Source organism: Octodon degus, unplaced genomic scaffold, assembly GCF_000260255.1.
Source record: "Octodon degus isolate 3935 unplaced genomic scaffold, OctDeg1.0 scaffold00145, whole genome shotgun sequence".
Classification (NCBI taxonomy): Eukaryota; Metazoa; Chordata; class Mammalia; order Rodentia; family Octodontidae; genus Octodon; species Octodon degus.
In genome coordinates, this window is record NW_004524721.1 from 3,034,404 (window position 1) to 3,041,640 (window position 7,237).

Genomic DNA, 7,237 nt, shown 5'->3' on the forward strand with positions numbered 1-7,237 from the left:
TTACTGCATTCTTGAAAAAGCATTTGTTTAAAATAATCATTTGAGCATCAAGTCTCAAATGATTTTTCTACCAAAGGGATGCTTCTAGTTAGTCTCCTACCTGTCCATTTTCTTGTCTTCTTTGGTACTTCCAACACTTTCATTCTAATATATGCATAGATATCTGAATATTATTTATTGCTACATAAATAGCAAACATGATGACCAGAAAGATGGCTGTTGGTGGTGATAAGGACAGCAGCTCCAGAGATAAAAAGGGAGGAAGGATGCAAGGGCTCCACCTCCGATTACACAGGACAGTTAGGAGTCAGACATGCTTCATGATGTCCTGCTTGATGTTTAACATCTAAAGTGAGAAGAGAGGTGGTGAAAAAAGGGAAGGAAGCAGTGAAAGAAGGAAAAGAAAGAAAGAGGGAGGGCAGAAAAGTCTGATTTGCAGCATTTGTCCATTTTGCTTCTATAAGTGACTGGTGGTGGGCTACCTGACACCACACACTCAGAGTGGAGAGCAAATGTGCACGATTGACCCCCACACACGAGTGGGAGCTGGTTTCAACATAGCACTGGATACAATGTCAGTCTTTTCATGAATGCCTTTATTTCAGATGATTTGCTTCACAAACAGAAGGATTTGGCAAAATTTTGTTTTTGCAAATTCTGCATCAGTTGATATAGATAATAGAGACAAACAACTGTGGCTATCTTTCCCACACAAACACAAACATGGCCATCTTTCTCAAATTTGTAGAACAAATTAAGTTCTTGGACTAAGGTACCATTGTGTAACTTGCTGAAGTTGACCTGAATTTCAACTTATCACCAGAAAATAAAAGAGCTATGTGCACTGGAGAGGCTGAAAACAGGAGGATCACTGTGAGTCCAAGCTTTGTAGTGAGACCTGGTATCAAATACATTTAAAAAATTTTAAAAAGGCTACATGAAATTACATAACATGTTATGAATCAAAGAAGATCTAAACAAATTGAAAGAAATGTTGTGTTCAAGAATTAAAAGATTCCGCTTGCCTGGCAAGCACAAGGGCCTGAGTTCAATCCCTGGTTCTGAAAAAATAAATAAATAAATAATTCAATACAGCAACAATATCATTTCTATTCATTCAGATGGATCTCTGCAATTCCTACCACAATCTCAACATAAAGCTTGGGTATAGACATAGATACAGAAGATACAGATGATATAGGTATTAATATTTAGATAAGTATGATATGTCAACCAATAATTCAGATTCCTTGAATTAAGAAATTTCTAGAAGATTAGTAAACTGTGCTCCCAGGTATGTCGGGGTGGGTGATGAAGGTGTGGTTGTGGGTACTATATGTTACCCCAAAGCTGTTCCTTTCTGGCACTGTTCTCTTGCTCTGCTTCCCAGCCACCATGAACTGAGCATGTATTCTCAGGAAAATTCTTTTTCCATGATGTTCCTGCCTTGGAACCAGCTGATCATGGACAGAAACTATGGGCAAATTACACTTCTCTTTGTTTAAGTGTAAATGTTGGATAATGTATCTCAGTGATCTTTGCTGTAACACTGACCTGGCTTTGTGTTTTACATGGTTTTAGAACATGTTTGAAGGAAAAGTTTGGAAATATTAGGAGATGCAAGCTAAAGAAATCCTAGAAATCAATAAACAGAGCCTCTTGAGCAATTCTGGTCAAAGTTAAGAAGACCAGAATGCTAACAGGAATGCAGACTCAAGAGGTGCCTATTGGGAACAAGAACTGGATTGGCATTTGGATTAGAGGTCATATGTATTACACTTTGTTAGAAAATTTGTCTACATTTTGTCATGTCCAGAGACTTTACAGGAGACTAAGATTCAGGAAAGTAGACTAATAAATCTGGTGAAGGGAATTTCAAGACAGTCCAACATTCAGGCAATGTCATGAGAACTGCTGGCTATTTTTATCCAGATTTATGAGAATACAGAGCAAATGGCAAGGAAGAAAAACTTGAAAAACTTAAATTTTGGCCTTGAAGGAACCATGTCTAAAGTTGGAACCAAAAGAAGTGTGATATCTAAAGAGATTAGCACCATTAATCAGCAAGGCTCTATCTTTACAGGCTAAAGGGTGTAAAAGTGTAAACCTTTCACCTAAGAAGGGAATTCCCAGGATGCCTGCTCAAGAATAGCTGCCTGAGGAACTGGTATATCAAGATTAATTTCAGGCACTCACAGCCTACTGAAGCTATCGTTGAGGAGAGACCAGCAACTGCTCAAACTGACACTTAACCTTGATACTGGTTTACTGGAATACAGAATGCAAAAGTTGTGGGTAATGGAAGCTTTCACTCAGACTTCAAAAAAGTCCTGGGAGGCCAAACAAGGAGCCCCTGAGAGGTCAGTGCATAAAGCTAAATATGTAGTGAAAATCAAGGAACCCAGAGATGCTGAGAAGGTAGAACATTTACCAAAGAAATCTGCAAACCACAAGTGTAGCCGTCCTGAGAAGCCATTTGGACTACAATCAGCAAAACCACAAGGGTCAAGCTGCCCAAGCCCTCTGGAAATCACATCTCACCAACGCATGCACCAGATGCCAAATATAGAGGTACAGGATTTAAAATTTTCTTTCTAGGTTACTGCTTTCCTTTAGTTTGATTCTTTTCTATCTTCCTATCCCTCCTTTTTCAAAATGAGAATATTTACCCTATGCCATTGTACCTTGGGATTAGGTAACTTGCTTTTGATCTTTATAGAGGCTCACAGCTGAGAATTTGCATTAGTCTCAGAAGAAACAGGAAGTGGGACATTTGCAAAACTGCTGAAACTCTGGAGACTTTAGGAAAAGGATTGTTGTGTTTCTAGTTGTGTGTAAACAATTGTACTATGTGAGGTAGAATAGACTTTTGCTATTGTCTTTATTTGAAGATTAAGTTAGTTTATGGAGATGTGTTTGTGTGCATAGTTGACAGCTTGTGGTTTGTGACCATTGATCATGACATTTCAATTTCATTAGACTAAGAAACTCCTAACAGATTAGAAAGCATGCTCCTTAGTGCATCTGGGTGGGTCTGGAGTTGTGGCTTTAGCTACTGCACAGGATCCCTCACCTGTTCTTCTCTGGCACTATTCCCCTGCTCTGCTTCTCAGCCAGCCTGAGCTGGCTCTCCTACTCTGATGTTTCTCCTACTTGGACCTCTGTAACCACGCTCTCCTATTATGATGTTTCTGACTTGGACCGGGCTGATCACAGGCTGAAACCATGACCAAACTAAACCTCCCCTCCTTTGAATGGTGGGCATTGGATATTACATCTCAGCAACAAGAAATGTGACTAATACAACAAGGTTGTTTTACAGTTAATATAGAAAGATTCAGAAACTAGAATGGTACCAACAATTTGGGGGAAGAAAGAATAAATTGGAATAATGTACTTTAATCAGCTTCAAGCCATACTACAGTGGTGCCTTAGTTCAGAAATGTTTTTGTTTATGAGCAATTTGGTTCACAAACAGAAACAATTCAAAACTTGGCTTTTGTTTGCAAACTGCATTAGGTGATGAGCACTGCAGCTAGGGAAGCGATGTTCAAGGCAAAAACCAGAGCTCTGGAGCAGAGAACAGCAGCCATCCCCAACAACAGCAAGGACCCAAGCTCCTCAAACAAGAACAGTCAAGTTTGTATCAAGAAAAGGAGCCACAACCAAGCTTCTCCTGGGAAATCAGCAGCATGCAATCTTCCCCCTCCTGTTGTCTTTTTATGTGGTTGGCAACAATCCTCAGGTGGATCTTCCATGCCCAGAGCCACACAGACTCAGCTGGACATTCCCAGTTAAAATGACCATTCGTCAATCCATCAAAGAAACATTTCACTGAAGAGGAAATACCGATGGCATATAAGCAGGTGAAAAGATGCTCAGCATCATTATTCGTTAGGGATATGTAAGCTAAGACACATCATGAGACACAGCGGTCCCTCACTTATCACGGAGGCTACCTTCTAGACATCCCTGCGATAACTGAAAATCAGCGAAGTGGCAACGTTATATTTATTTTAGCATGTATATATTTTAAGGCTTTATAAACGCTTCCCACCCTCTTATAAACCTTTCCCACACTTTTAAAAACACTTCTAATGTTCTTAACCATTTTCTAAGCTCGTGAACCTAAGTAATTTTAACAACATGCATACACTGTACGGCAGTGCAAAATCCCCCAATGTAGCAAACAATCCGGGATAAATAATTTAGCTTAATATTTTTTTGAAAAGCTGTGAAAAAGTGAGTCCGCAGAGATTGAACCATGAAATAGCGAGGGTCTGCTGTATTGCTGCATATGTATTAGGCCAGGTGAAAGAAAGAAAAGTAGCTCACATGCCAAGTGCTGGTGAGAATGGAAAGAAGGAGAGCCACTCCAGCTTAACTGATGGGAACGCTAGCTTCTCTAGGAAACGGTTTAGAGTTTCCTGCAACATCTTTGGAGCATTTTCCCGGAGAAGTAAAAACATAAATACACACAAACATGCACGTGCACACACAGCTGTACCCGAGTACTTAGAGTACTTAGAGTAGCAGTCTTCTTTCCAGTAAAAAAAAAAAAAAAAAAAAAAAGAATGAATAAGCCAAATTCTCTTCAGTGGCTGAGATCTATACAAGCCATGGTTCCTACAAAGAACTTACAGCTACTTAGCAATAAAAAGGAACAAAGCTCTGACAAGTGCTATAAACTGGGTGAATCTACAGGATGAGATTTGGTGGAAAATGTTAATCCTCAAAGCTTCTATACTGTAAGACTCCATTTAGGAAGTATTCTCAAAATGACATTAGTGATGAAGAACAGATTCGCTTTTGCCAGGGGACAGGAACCAGGCCTAAGTGTAGCTATAAAAGAGCAGCATGAGGAATCTCCTCTTGGGTATGAAACAGCTCTGCATTTTTATTGCAGTGGTGGTTATAAAAATCAATCTATTTGCAGGGTAAAACTCTGTACACTGACCCATGTAGCAATTGGTACTTGCTCTGTAGGTTCTGCAATACACCATTGTCAGTGTCCTAGATATAACTGTGTACTGCAGCTCTATGAGACGGTATCACAGAGGGAAGTAAAGGGACAGAAGAGTCTACAAAATATTTGTATAACTTCCTCTTTCTCTATGTTTATCCTGGAACAAAAAAATACTTAAAATCATATTTCCAAGCTATATGTGTAAATAGCCAAATGAATGCTACTGATGGTATCTTTAAAAGTTTACTGGACCAAAAATAGTGATTCTTATTCTTTTTTCCAACCCTCTCATTTCACCATCTAAAAGTTTCTTGAGGATTCAAAATAAGAAACAAATGAATAAATGTATTTATTTTAAAAACATACATAAGTAGGGTATATGCAAGGTTCCTAGGGCCTAGCAGGGGTTCAGTTGAACCCCACAGCCAGAGGCAAGATAAGGTCTCTGGAGAACGGCAGCCCAGCAGAATGTGCCACCCCTTCGGACTACAGGTGGCTCTTACCAAACTGTTCTTTGACTCTATTCCTCAGGAGTCATGCATTCTCCAAACAGGGCCTTGAAGCACTGTGTTCTCAGCTGTCACCCTTGAACAGGATCTCTTGCTCTGCACTCTTGCCATCTGATGGTCGCTGGCAGCATGGCACCATGTGCTGGCAGCCCCAGGCTGCAAAATCAGATGAATAAATAACCTTCTGATTCCGAAATGTGACACATTTGGCAAGGGACAAAGAGCACATTTTCCACTAAGTGTTAAACTATTGTCAGAGCTTCAGAGACTTTTTGAGTAGAGACAAGTGCAGTACAGGCAAAAAATGACACCTACAGACCCACTTAAATATATTCTCAAATCCAACTCTTTCTTCCTATTATGTTTGCATGTAACTTTTAAAACTTACTATCAAACTCATCTGTACAGCAACAAGGAAAATGTTCCACCTCAGTAAGCTTGCAAGAAGTGCCCAAGGAATGAAAATACCAACTCTTAAAGGAGAATTTCCTCTACTGTTGAGAGGAAAGGGCAATACAGGAGAAATGACTTACATCTAAATGTTTCTCTTCCAAATGTGGCTTTTGAATCTTCCAATGGATTTTCTCTGATCCACCCAGAAGACCCGAATCACTAGCTGGCACAGACTCCCTGCCCGACACCTTTCTGCACAATGTGCAATGATATAATTACCTCCCATACAAATCAGCCCTGGGAAAGTCAGTGGATGCCAAGCACAGAGCACCACCAGACAGCCATATGGTCCTCCCTCTCTCTCTGTGATATTTTTATTCAAAAATTTCAGTGCAGGTCCTAATTTCTGGCTGCTAGATCCCTGTATGTCTCTTGTGAAGCCTTTTTGCCTATGGTAACTCTTAGGAGATGCCGTTGGATACAGGGAAAAGTGATTCATAATTGAACCAAAGAGATTTTTTTAAATGAGCTTGCCCTGGGGATAACATGTTCTTTTTATGAGCAAGTTTAATGAATCATAATGAATTTCATCATAGGAAAATGATGTGTATATACCATAAAGGAGCCACAAAGCTAAGTATCCCCGGATCAGATGGAAAGGAACAATAGCAAAGCTATTTGGATGGAATATATATGGGCACAGGATGAAAACAGCATTAAAAATTTTATATGGATTTTAAATATGAATAATGAGGTATATAAATAAAGCATGCATGATTGCCGAAGTTATTTTTGGCAAAATTAATATGTACAAGTTATGACAGTACTTTTTATAAGGATCTATAAAACTTTTTTTCAAGCATTTTTTTAAAGAAAAACAATTTATTTGAAGGTGGGGAAAGGGGAAGAAAAGATGACAGATAGCTGCTCTGGATGACTAGGGAGAATTGCTCCCAAACCATTTTTTCAGAGAAAATAATTTCTTCCCTTTATTTAAATTTCTGCTCCCTGATGAAGCCTTCTTCAATTCCTCCACTGAATGCTCAAATACCTGGGCTCTCCCAGCCTGAATCCTCAACTCTGCCAAGTTGCCTATTTCTGCCATCAAACTAGATCAGGAACTCTTAAAACCCCTGTATATTCTGTATAGTCCCTTCCCTCAAAGAACTTACTGTTTAGGAGAGTATTAATAAGGAAACAAGTGCATAGTACATTTTTATAAGTTGTAGTGATAGAATAAGCTTAGGATGAGCATTTCTCCATCTGAAGGAAACAACACAGGTTTTCAGGAAATCATATTTGATCTGCTGCTTGGTGAGAATGCTTGCCTCCCTGGATGTGTTCAGTGCCCACATCACTCTGCTCTGTG